The sequence below is a fragment of the Mus caroli genome, chromosome X (assembly GCF_900094665.2).
Source record: "Mus caroli chromosome X, CAROLI_EIJ_v1.1, whole genome shotgun sequence".
Classification (NCBI taxonomy): Eukaryota; Metazoa; Chordata; class Mammalia; order Rodentia; family Muridae; genus Mus; species Mus caroli.
Window position 1 is genome coordinate 91,874,840 of NC_034589.1, and position 14,264 is coordinate 91,889,103.

Sequence of the window (14,264 nt, forward strand, 5' to 3'; positions counted from 1 at the left end):
TCTGCCTCCCAAGTGCTGGGATTAAAGGCATGTGCCACCACACCCAGCCATATGCTGCTCTTGTTGAGACCAAATTTTTGAGCTTTCATGTATATATATATGTATATATATCATATATATATATATATATATATATATATATATATATATATATCTTGTAACAGATGCGTGTTCTGATCATCTTTCATCTTGTTTTGTCAGGAAGCATTTGTGAATGCCAAAAGACCACCAAGGAGCCATTTCCAATGTAATCACACTAGGGTCTCTTTATTATAAGCATGGGCTTAGGCTCTCCTCTAACCCAACCCTGAAACAGCAGGATGGGAAGGTGGAACCACCTTGAACACTAAACAGGACAAGGTTTTATAGGAAATGCAAGTAAGTGACAGTCAATTCTGGCAAGTACCTAATTGAATGTCTATTGTAAGCTGACAGGTGGAGCCTCTGAAACAAGACCTTTATACAATCACAAACAGTCTGGAAGTACATCTGAAACAATCATACTAATCTTTGATTAACTGTTGCTAGCAAGTAGCTAGGACATAAGTCTGGCCAAAGACAAGTGTGGGGTCCTTCCTAGTACATGGGTGCAGCTTGGGTTCTGCTGCAGGTCAAGTTCTCAGGCTATTTTTTTCTTTCCTCTTTTTCTTTTATGATGGAGGCCAGATCTAAGATGGAGTAGGTTTGACCTCTTACTCTCAGTAGTAGAATCTTCTCCAAACTTCTTCCAAAGCCTGTGTGTAGGACTTGTGTGGTATTTGTATCAATTCAGTTTGGGCACATCATAATCAGTAGACCTCTGCATTTTGAGAAGATGTGGATACCCACAGTGGTCTCTTTCTTGTATAAAAGTAAGCATATTTGATGAGGTTTAAAAGCCAGATTTCTGTGTGGGTGTATGGATAGGCTTTTAGAATGTAGTTAGAAATTATATGAGTTTAAGAAAGTGTCAATAAAGATAGGGTCTTCTCTAGGGTCCATGTTATCACCTGCCATGGGTAGTTGGCTGAGTTTATAGTAACAAGCATGAATTTTCTCCTATTAGTTGGGACTAAGTCCAAATAACAGTTGGTTCCTCCCCAAATATAAGTGCCACTATTGCACCATTGATGATACCTTGCTATGCAAGTTATTGTTTTGGTTCATAGATTTTACAGATTGGAAAGACTATGGATTACTTTTCTCCCTTGGCAGCTTATGTAATTCCCTTGTATGCTATGAGATGTAGTCTTAAGAAAGAAAACTTTTGAGTCAGTTCCAGCTTCATTAATCCAAGTGGTTCTGAAATATGTGGTGTCTTCAGCAAAAGGATCTTACATTCAACTTCTGAAAGGCAACCAAGGGAAAAAGAAGTGACCTGTATTATTTGAGGAATCTAATAGAGTCCCCTGATCAACAACTTGAAAGGAAATTTTCCATAAAATCCCCTGGGGAATTTGTGACTTTTTAATGAAAGAAAGGGATTATTTCAAAGATAGGTAGCTATATATGTGAGAAAGACGTAGTGGGAAAAGAGAGAAATTGGCTGAAATCCATCCTTGGGGCCTAGCTGCGTTCATATTTTGCCTTTGCTAGTTCCTACCTATTATTATGAATGAAAATTACTTCCTGTCACTATGATTTACTTTCCTCTTTCACAACATGGAAATAGAAGTCTTATTTTTGGATATTTTATTTACATTTCAAATGTTATCCCCTTTCCAGGTGCCCCCCCCCGAAAACCACTATCCCATCCCCCCTCCCTGCCCTGACATTGCCCTACACTAGGGTATCTAGCCTTCATAGGACCAAGAGCCTCTTCTTCCACTGATGCCCACCAAGGCCATCCTCTACTACATATGTGGCTGGAGTCATGGGTCCCTCCATGTGTACTCTTTGGTTGGTGGTTTAGTCCCTGGGAGCTCTGGGGGTACTGGTTGGTTGATATTGTTGTTCTTCCTATGGGATTGCAAACCCCTTCAGCTCCTTCAGTCCTTTCTCTAACTTCTCCATTTGGAACCTGTGCTTATCTTTCTTATCTAGTAGGATTGATGGGAAAATAAATTATCTGTTAATGTACATATTTAAAATTATGTTTAGCACATAGTATCTCAGCTGTCATTTTCAAAGCACTTTTGGTTTGGGCTTTCTAGTTATCAGAGAAAGGGTACGGGAGGGATTATAGGCCAAACCTACTCCATCTTAGAACCAGCCTCTATCTTAAAAGATGATACAAGGCCTGCGAATTTGACCTGCAGTAGAACACAAGCTGCACCCATGTACCAGGAAGGACCCTATGGCTTGTTCTTGGCCAGAGTTACTTCCTAGCTACTTCCTAGCAATAGTTAATCAAAGATCAGTCTGTTTCAGATATACTTTCAGACTGTTTGTGATTGCATAATGTCTTACTTCAGAGCACCCACCTGTGGAGATTTAATAGATATTAGGTTAGAGACTTGCCAGGATGGACACCCCCCTTACTTGTTTCCATTTTCTATAAAACCTTGTCCCACTGAGAGTCCTGGGCTGCTTCACCAAACTGTCCTGTGGGTCAGCAGTGAGTACTTATTGAGTATTACTTAGTGAGTACGCCCAAACTTGAGTTTGTAATAAAGAGACCCTAATGTGGCTATATTGGAAACAGCTCCTTTGTGGTCTTTGGGGGATCATGAACACTTCCTGGCACAAGAGTTGTGCTATTGATTACACATTTCTAAAAAGAAATTAAGGCAGATAGATGGAATGTATGCCTACACAATCAAGAATAAAGTGATGAAATAATCAAGTGAGAAAAATAAGTCAGATATTTAAAAATTGTATTATATTTGTGATTTGCTATCATGAATCCTAAAGTGTATGTTGTTGTAATTGCAATAATGTTCTTACATATGTGCCATTGCACACATGTAGAAAGTAAGCCCCCTTTTACTTTCAAATGTTTTTCTGTTATTTCTATATTCTACCCTTGATTACAACTGTTTAAAAATAATGTGAAGTTTTCAAATATCTAATAAAAACATGAAATTATTAACCCTGAAAATATACATGTACAACTAACATATGACAGAGCAGGCTGTGTTTAAAAATATGTATATAATATTAAAGGAAAATAGGGCATGAATTTGAAAAAAAAACCCATAGGGGTGAATGGGAGGGTTTGAAGACAGAAAAGGGAAGGGGAAATGATTTGATTACATTAAAATCTCAAAACCTAAAAAGCATTTTAAGATGGTAGATTGGTGATAGTTGTGAAGACAAATATTGCAATCGAGGTAAATATTTTTAATATAATAAAACACAAGAATATATGGAATGGAAAGTTAGGACCTATTTCACATCACAAGCATTGCCATATGTTTTTCAGGCATAAAATGCCTAGATATTTTATCCTATGGGAAAGAGAAGTCCATGACAACTCTTAGCAGAAGAGTGGCATAATCATATTAGTATTCACTTTTTTCTTCCTTTGTTGGAGATACACTAAATAGGAAAGGGAGTTTGAGACTGTGTAACTTTAATTTGCTTCAAGGTCTACTTTTAATGATAGTTCTTAAATGTTTTTACCCCCCTTTTAGCTTACCACTCACTAGAAGTACTGGAAAAGAAAGGATATGGTGGTGTTGGGGGAGTGGACCTGTTTAGAAAGGTTCTTTGGAGCAACTCCCATATGTGTTGTCTGGAAATTGGCAGTTCAGTTCACAGGTCAGCAGCAGCAGCTTGATCCACTTGCAAACACTTTTCAGATGTATTAGCAGTCTTGTTCGGTAGGGTCAGGTCAGCAGCAGTGGTGGCATGACCTAGTAGAGACACCCAAGCCTCGGCCTTGGCACAATTTAGCAACAGGGACCAGCAGGAATGCCAGGAGAAGCTTGGCTGTGCCTCTTTCAGTAAAGTGAAAATTAGCATAGACTCGAGACCAACAAGTGTTGTACAACTAGCTCTATAAGCAAGCCTAATCAGTCTCAGCCACTGTCCTCTGGGTCCTATTTATATCCCTCCAAACATGTTTTCTCCATGGGTCTTGCCTCAGCACATGTGTATGTTTCAGCTGACATCACTCTGTTAATCAGCACAAGTTTGAGGAAGTGGTAAAAAGCCTTGGCACACCACCAGAAGGGTTTGTAGTAGTAGTAGTTGTTGTTGTTTTGTTTGTTTGTTTTTCTGGTGTGTTTCTCTCTATGGAGTCCTGAGAAATGCAGTTCAACTATGAAATGTAAGGCAGACGAGTACATGTGGCACTAGCAAAGAATCTTTCATCATGTTTCCTTTCACATGCTTGCTTTCACAGAACATCCCCTCTCCGGTGTCTGCTTTAGTAACACATCCCTTCAGGAGTCTGCCTTAGCCTCTCAGCTGAGTCCACTTCAGGAAAACCCTCCTTCATGTGTTTCCCAGCAAAACACCATCCAACACAACTAACTCACTCTCAAAAAACTTCTAAGTTTCCTTTTCAAGACTATGTGAAAATTATGTAAGTAGGTCTAAGGTACAAATATCAGTGAGTTCAAATTTAAAAATTGTGATTTGTTTAAGATTAAGAACCACACAACCTGATTGATTATTGACTAATTGGGAATAAATAGAAATTGGGCATGTGTTAACAACAAAACAAAAACAAAACAAAACAAAACAACAACAACAACAACAAAAACCAGAAGCTAAGAACCTAGAATTGAAGTCTCTTGAGTTTCATCCAAAGCCCTTACCATTTCTCTAAGCTGTTTACTCTTCCCTGCTGCTGCTATTAGCTTGCTCTGGACCTCTTCCATGGCACAGGAGCCTGTTCTTTCAGTAAAGTATCCTGTGTATCTTGCTTGTCTCTGTGATTATATTAACGGACTGCAAGCAGGGAATGCAATTTCTCTCTTTCATTATATTTAGAGATGCTCATTTAGAGAAGCAGTCCTGAAAGTTATCCATCCTGTACCCAGGAGCTCTTATGGCCATTGGGTGGCCTGGGCAACAACACAGGAATTGAGGAAGGTGCCTACTGCAACTAATGATGTAGTTCTCTAGGACCCATTTAAGTGTCTCCGTGGGAAATCTCTGCAAATACTGTGATTCCAGCTACCCTGGGGGCTTTGCCCAAACAGAGAGTGCTCTTGGCTGAGCCTCCAATCCTTCCATTTCTAAACTTTGTGTATTTCAACAGAAATCTGATCTGGACTCTTCTGATTCATTTACACTTAAATCATCCAAGGGCTCTGTTGTAAGAGTGAATTCGGCTCCAAAAATGTCTTATAAGCGTTGGTTATAAAACTCCCTAAGATTTTGTGAGCTAAAATTTTTTTACTCCCTTTTTCTTTGAAACAAGATGTTGTGACTTTGCCAAGAGTAAATGGATTTCCAACCTCAAAGGGGTCGTGTTTGGTTCAAGAGTCAGAAATTATGAAGCTCAAAGGCCCAAGTACATTCTTCAAGAATTGGCAATAATGAATCCCAGGGGATGGGAGGAATGATAAATCTGAGAAGCTGAGTGAGGGGGTGACAGGAAGCATCCACTCTACCCTTTTGGCTCAGTGCCCTAAAGCCTTAGGACTTTTGTCCCTTAACTGAGTAAATGGGGCTATGAGACAACACAATGCTACAAGTCACCAACAAAATTAGGCAGAGAAACATTCCCATTTTGAATAAGTGCCTCACAGTTTAGAGTGCTTTTCACAGTTTTTCTTTTTACTAAGTCCTTCAAATGCTCTGAAGGCTAGGAATATCCATCTCCATTTTTCAGAAGAAGTGAGACTAAAATGAGTTGCAGAGACAATCTATAACAATGCAAGAGGTTCTCTTTAACTTTAGACTTCATTAATAAAGGAAATGTGAGATGTCCCTCCTTACCTTGAATTAACAGGAAGGAAAAAGGCAACTTCATGGTTCTAACTTGAAATGTCTCCTTGATGTAACCTGCAGTGCAGCGATAGTCCCTTCATCTATTGGAGCCATAGGGAAAGTTGGTTGATACATCCATTATAACATACATACTACATTTCTTTTAAAGTTAACTGTATATTTGTCATATGATTTCCCTACTCATGAGTCTCTGTACTTCGTTAGACTGACTATCCCAGAGACTGAAATGTGGTCAGGTGTCTTTGTATACCTTAATTCAATGTCAAATAGAGGAGATGATGATGTAGGAGTAAGTGTTGGAAGTACATAATATAGGTAGAACTTGGATCTCTGACCATATAGAGACAGGAATGTGTAGGAGGGTGCTGTGTGAATGTAGAGGATTAGAAATTTTGAGGTGTTGTTGAGACTAAGCATGCTACCATGAGTTTTAGAAAAGAAATGTCACATATGTATGTATATCAGGCTATGAATTAGAATTTTATTATTCTATGATTGTGCTTAAAGATTGGCCATAAAGGCATTTAAAGATTTTCTGATGGTATCTTTCTATAGTGGGTCACCAAGTAAAGAAATAGAAAAAGTGAAGTTACTGAAGTCATAAGCTTCTCTCTGTGACATTTTCTGGTCTTCTGCGCATTTCTTTCCAACACTAGCTCTTTGGTCCCTTAAATCAGAGAAGTCCTGCATATGAATTCATCAAAATATTGGCAAAGAGTTTGTTTCATGTTTATGTCTTTATGGTTTGTTTTGTATTATGGCAATATTATCCTCTTAAAATGAATTTGGGCATTTTAGCATCCTCATAAAAATATGTTACAAACCTAATGTGATCACAACAGCATAGAGGTGGAAGAAGATTGGCATATTTAATAGTAGTACAGGAAAAAAAAAGAAATGCATCCATGAATAAGTAAATGCTTAAAGGATATTTCAATAAGCACACTCTGAATTCCAATCATATTAAGTATAATCACTTCAACATATGGAGTATGAAAACAGAATCAACATGAAAAAGAAGAAAAGAAGGCAATATAGCAGCTATATAAATTACAGACTTTCCTCAAAATATTAAAACTAGAACTGTCATGTGATTCAATAACACAAGAACTGGATTATATGTCTAAAAACAAGGAAATATGTATGTTGAATATAAAACTTCACTTTCACATACATTAAAGAATTGATATTATCGGCCAAAATATGAAAACATCCTAAGTTCTATAACGCATGTTGTTCTAGGCAAGATATTTTTGACACTTGCAGGATTCACAGCTAGATGTGATTGATGATGAATTTTCTCCTCCAGTAGTAGCATGCACAGAAATTTCCAGCACTATGAAAGCTAATCAGTAGAACAGAAGCATCTAGGTCAGTATCAACTTAATTGTTCCATGTCCTATGATTCAGTATGTGTTGCCTTCAAAGATAGGGTGTCACCATCAAGTTCTATAGGGTAAAAAAGAACATTCTCAATAGCCTGTGATATTTTGGGATCTATGGCACCCATTACTGGCAACTGGAGTTTTCATTTGAATACCTGTGCCGTTTAATAGGGTCATTGTTGCCACATTATGAGGTAACTGTTTAGAATTTAAAAAAAAAATCTGTGTTCGTATATTTTAAGAAGATTCTACAATAGTATAAAAGTACATATGAGTTATTTTCAGCTTCTGACTACTATAAATAAGGCTGCTATGAACAAAGTGGAGCATGTGTCCTTCTTACATGTTGGAGCATCTTCTGGGTACATGCCCAGGAGTGGTATAGCTGGATCCTCAGGGAGTACTATGTCCAATTTTCTCAAGAACCACCAAACTGATTTCCAGAGTGTTTGTACCAGCTTGTAATCCAACCAGCAGTGGAGGAGAGTGTTCTTTCTCCACATCCTCACCAGAATTTGCTATCACCTGAGTTTTTAGTCTTAGCCATTCTGATTGGTGTGAGGTGAAATATCAGGGTTGCTTTGATTTGCATTTCCCAGATCACTAAGGATGCTGAACATTTTCTTAGGTGCTACTCAGCCATTCAATATCCCTTGGTTGAGAATTCTTTGTTTAGCTCTGTACCCCATTTTTAAATTGGGTTATTTGTTTTTCTGGAATCTAATGTCTTGAGTTTTTGTATATATTTGATATTAGCCCTCTATTGGATGCAGGGTTGTTAAGGATCTTTTCCCAATCTGTTGGTTGACATTTTGTTCTATTGACATTTTCCTTTACCTTACAGAAGCTTTGTAATTTTACAAGGTTCCATTTGTTAATTCTTGATCTTAGAACATAACCTATTGGTGTTCTGTTCAGGAAATTTTCCTCTGTGCCCATGTGCTCGATGTTCTTCCCCACTTTCAATTCTATTAGTTTCAGTGTATCTGGTTTTATGTGGAGATCTTTGATCCACTTGGATATGAGCTTTGTACAAGGAGATAAGAATGGATTGATTTGTATTCTCCTACATGCTAACTGCCAGTTGAACCAGCACCATATTTGAAGATTCAGCTATACCACTCCTGGGCATATACCCAGAAGATACTCCAATATTTAATATGACCACATGCTCCACTATGGTTATAGCAGCCTTGTTTATAATAGCCAGAACCTGGAAAGAACCCAGATGTCCCTCAACAGAGGAATGGATACAGAAAATGTGGTACATTTCCACAATGGAGTATTACTCAGCTAGTAAAAACAATGAATTTGCCGGGTGTGGTGTCTCATGCCTTTAATCCCAACATTCGGGAGGCAGAGGCAGGTGGATTTCTGAGTAGTTCCAGGCCAGCCTGGTCTACAAAGTGAGTTTCAGGACAGCCAGGGCTATACAGAGACTGTCTCAGAAAACGAAAAAAAAATGAATTTATAAAATTCTTAGAGAAATGGATGGATCTGGAGGACATGATCTTGAGTGAGGTAATCCAGTCACAAAAGAGGTAATCCAGTCACAAAAGAACACACATGATATGCATTCACTGACAAGTGGATATTAGCCCAGAAGCTCAGAATCCTTCTTAGAAGGGGGAACAAAATATCCATGGAAGGAGTCAGAGACAAAGTAGAGACTGAAGGAATGACCTTCCAGAGACTGCCCCACTTGGGGACCCATCTCATAAATGACCACCAAACCCAGACACTATGGCAGATGCCAACAAGATTCTGCTGCCAGGAACCTGATATAGCTGTTTCCTGAGGGCCTCTACCAGTGCCTGGCAAATAGAGAAGTAGATGTTCACAATCGTCCGTTGGACAGAGCACAAAGTCCCAAATGAAGGAGCTAGAGAAAGTACTCAAGGAGCTGAAGGAGTCTGAAGGCCCATAAGAAGAACATCAATATCAACTAACCAGTATCCCCAGAGCTCCTTGGAATTAAACTACCAATCAGACAAAACACATGGTGGGACTTGTGGCTCTAGCTGTATATGTAGCAGAGGATGGCCTAGTCGTTCATCAACGGGAGGAGAGGCCCTAGGTCCTGTGATGGTTCTATGTCCCAGTATAGGGAAATGCCAGGACTAGGAGTGGGAGTAGATGGGTTGGGGAGGAGGGGAAGGGGAGAAGGGATAGGGAATTTTCAGAGGGGAAACTAGGAAAGGGGATAACATTTAAAATGTAAATAAAGAAAATATCTAATAAAAAATAATAAAAACAAAAGAAAATGCTGTCTTTCTTTTTTCCCCACTGGATGGTTTAGCTCCTTTGTCAATGATCAAGTGGCCATAAGTGTGTGGGTTCCTTTCTGGGTCTTCAATTCTATTACATTGATCTACCTGCCTGTCACTATACCAATACCATGCAATTTTAATCACTATTGCTATGTAGTACAGCTTGAGGTCCTGGATGCTGATTCCCTCAGAGGTTCTTTTACTGTTGAGAATAGTTGTTACTATTCTGGGTTTTTTGTTATTCCAGATGATTTTGAGAATCTCTCTTTCTAACTCTATGAAGAATTGGAGTTTGGATGGGGATTGCATCAGAGGAATTGATAGAGAATATATGGTACAGTCACACAATGGGGTACTAGTCAGGTATTAAAAACAATGAATTCATGAAATTCTTAGGCAAAGGGATGGAACTAGGAAATAACATCCTGAGTGAGGTCACACAAACACAAAAGAACACACATGGTACATACTCACTGATAAGTGGATATTAGCTCAGAAGCTCAGAATACCCAAGATACAATTTGCAGACCAAATGAAGCTCAAGAAGAAGGAAAACCAAAGTATGAATACTTCAGTCTTTCTTAGAAGGGGGAACAAAATACCCATGGGAGGAGACACAGAGAAAAAGTGTGGAGCAGAGACTGAAGGAAAGACCATCCAGAGACTGCCCTACCTGGGAATCAATTCCAAATTCAGTCACCAAACCCAGACACTATTGTGAATGCCAAAAAGTGCTTGCTGACAGAACCCTGATATAGCTATCTCTTAAGAGATTCTGCCAGTGCCTGACAAATACAGAGGTGGATGTTCTCAGCCAACCATTGGACTGAGCACAAGGTCCCCAAGGAGGAGCTAGATAAAGGACTGAAGGAGCTGAAGGGGTTTGCAGTCCCATAGGAGGAACAACAATTTGAACCAACCAGTAACCCCAGAGCTACCAGGGACTAAACCACCAACCAAAGGGTACACATGGAGACATGGAGGGACCCATGGCTTCAGTTGCATATGTAGCAGAAGATGACCCTGTTGTACATCAATGGGAGGAGAGGCCCTTGGTTCTGAGAAGGCTCGATGCTCCAGTGTAGGGGAATGCCAGGACAGGGAATTAGGAGTGGGTGGGTTGGTGAGCAGGGGGATGGGGGGTGGAATCTGGGTTTTCAGAGGGGAATCCTGGAAAGTATATAACATTTGAAATGTAAATAAAGAAAATATCTAATCAAAAATAAAAAAGTACATATGACATGTTACAGATATCTTTAATACTAGTTACACATTATTGCCTCTTCTGCCTTACAATTTAACCCTCGCCCCATTTAACTTCATTGTCTACTATTCTCCTTTGCTCTGTTATACTACTGCATTCACTTTCCCTTCAATTGAACAATGATCCCATTTTTCCTTAGTAATTTCCTGGCCTCTATAGATATTTCAAAGGAAATATCAGAAAATTCAAAGGTAACAACCATAAATAAGAGATAAAATGCAAAACTTGTGTTTCTGGATCTTCATTACTTCACTCAGACCAATTGTTTCTAGCTTCATCCATTTACTTGTGAATTTTATAATTTCATTTTTCTCAATGCCTAAATAATATTCCACTGTGTAAATATAGCATATTATCATTATCCATTTATCAGTTGATAGACATCTAGACTGTTTGTATTTCCTCATTATTGTGAAAAGAGCATAATGAAACATAAATGATTAGTATTCTGATCAGATCTCAGATAGAATTTGAGAGCATTCTATTGGTAAATGTAGGAAAGACCATTCTTTTTAAATTACTTTTATTCTTTTTACATTCCAGCCATTCCCCACATCCTGGTCTCCCCTCCCACTGTTCCTCATCCCATTCAACCTCCCTGCTGGCCCCAAGAGGATGTTTTCCTCCTCCCCAGGCCTCCAAAATCCCTGGGGCCTTGAATCTCTCTTCTCCCACTGAGGCTAGACCCAGCAGTCCTCTGCTATATATGTGTCTGGGATCTCAGACCAGCTCATGAATGATGCCTGGTGTCTGAGAGATCTCAGGGGGTCCAGATTATTTTAGACTGCTGATTGGAAAGACCATTCTTGTTATACCATAACAATTAACATGGAAGAATTATGGTCAGATCTTATGTTTTCTGTGTGTAAGAAAAAATTTGTGAAGAGTGAAATCAGACTTTTGACAGAAACTATCATTTGAAAGGTGGTGATAGAACAGCCTCTCTCTCGACTGCTAACAATAAAATGTGAGAGGAAAGAACTGATTTAAGAATTGAATTGTTGATCATAAGGAAAGCCAAAACTTAGAAAGTTAGGAAATGTGTAGCCTACCCACGGGTTGCTAAGGAAACCCAGATTGTGTAAAGAGCAGATGAAGTTCAGTGTAAATGTGTTCTGTGTGACATAAGCTGATCATTCAAGCGCCAAAGTGAATAGCCTATGGGAAACTGGCAGAAGATCCCTCCCCTCATAGATCAGGCTCAGAAAAAAATGGCAATATGCATTCCTCTGGTTAGAGTACTAATGTTTACAAGCAGTGGTCCAATGTGTGTAAAAAGTAGCAGCTGAAGCTTCCTTCTCTAATATTCTTGCATCCTGACACTGCTTGCCTTTAGAGATCTCCTACCTTTGGGCAGTAGCCAACCCCTTCATCCCTGTGCTATATAGGATAAACATCCCGAGGTTCCATATTGCTGCAGTATTTGGTGCCACTTCATTAGAATGCTGACATTAAACCTAACTCCAACTTTTCTGTGTACATGCTTGTCCTTTTTTAGTGTTGCTATCATTTCTTTATTCCCTGGCCACCCCTAGTCAGGTTTCAAAAACCAAGCTGCATACCATTCCTACACATAATTTGGTTTATTTTTTTAAAAGAAAGTCAATTTACTAGCAAACTTGAGAAATCTGGCCATGTTTAATAAAGAAATTAAAATGAATGAGCTATGCCATTAAACAGTAGGGCCTATTCATTAAGACAGGAGATTAGTTAGTTATCTATACAGGAACTAAGTGCTATATATAAAACTACAATGGAAGACTGGATCTAAACACTTCTTGGAGATCATCCTAGCTTCATGTCACATTACAGAATCAGGGTACAAGTCCTTGATGTAGGGTACCAAGCCGATTTTGATGCAATGATTACTGATTCTCAATTCTATTTTTAATTATTCCCTCCTCTTTTCTCATTATGGCCCTTAGGTAACCTTTACATATGTCTACCAGGATCAGTGTACTGTTAATATTGACTAGAAAAGCAATGGATATGATTGCTTCCACGTAGACTTCAAAGGATAAGCCAGCGAGGTATGAGGCACTGGGAAATAACTGTCATAGAGAAGGCTTCATTATTCTTCTCCAGAAGTCTCCCTTTTACCCTTCCCTCAAATTTGTCCCACTTAACCCTTCTTTTAAAAAAGGTTTATTTATTTATTTGTTTACATCCCAATTGCTGACCCTACCTCTCAGTCCTTGCCACACATTATTCCTCCTCTTATCCCCCTCTCATTTTTCTCTGAGAGGATGACAACACTTCTCTTTCCCAACTGTGAATTAGGCAGATTCTCTTCCACTGAGGCCAAAAAAGGCAGCCTTGGAGACTAAGCTGCATATGTGCTACATGTTTGCAGGGAGATTTACTCCAGCCTGTGTAAGCTCTTTCTTTGGTGGCTCAGTCTCTAAGTGCTCCCAGGCATCCAGGTTTGTTGACTTGGTTGGTCTTCCTATACCTTTCAGAAACTTAAATCCTTCCCTCAATTCTTCCATAATGGTCTCTGACCTCTTTAAATGTTTGGCTATGGCTATATATATATATATATATATATATATATATATATCTCAGTCAACTGCTGGGTAGAACCTCTTAGTTACGCTAGGCTTCTGTCTGGAAGCAGAGCATCAATACTGTCAGGGATTGGTGCTTGCCCATAGGCTGGGTCTCAATTTGGGCCAGTTATTTGTTGGCCATTCCTTCAGTTTCTGGTCCATCTTTGTCCCTACATTTTTTTTAGACAGGACAAAGTATCGGTTGAAAGTTTGAGGGGTTGGTTGGTGTCCCTTATCTCTCCACTGGGGGTCCTGTCAGGCTACAGTAGTTGGCCTTCTCAGGTTCTGTGTTCCCACTGATAGGCATTGTAATAGCCAGAAATAGGAAACAACCCAGATGTCCCTCAGCCAAAGAATGGGTACAGAAAATGTGGTTAATTTACACAATGGAATACCATTCAGCTATTTAAAACAAGAACATCATGAATTTTATAGGCAAATGGATAAAACCAGAAAATATCATCTTGAGTGAGGTAACACAGATCCAAAAGGACATGCATGGTATTTACTTACTGTTAAGTGAATATTAGCCAGAAAGTACAGGTATATCCCACAGGCTCAAAGAAGTTAAACAAGAAGGAATGCCCAAGTGAGGATGCTTGAATCTCACTTAGAGGGGGGAACAAAATATTCATGGGAGCAGAGGAAGGGAGAGAACTTTGTGTGAGACAGGAGTGGGAGGGGAAGCAGTGTAGGATCAGATGTGCTCAGAGACAGGGGAGAGGCCAGGAGAATGGATGGAAATCTTCAGCTGCTGGTGGTTGGGGTGAAGGGAGTCTCTAGGAAGTCTTGGTGACTTGGGATGGGGGAGGGTCCCAGGACTCAATCGGAATGACCTTAGCCAAGATACTTCTTGCTTTATTATTCCCCAATAGGGAGAATCTACTATTGTTTTTCTTCTATATGGATATAGTATTAAGCCAACTGCCAAAATCTTGTTAATTGTATATGTGGACAAGTACATCTCTCA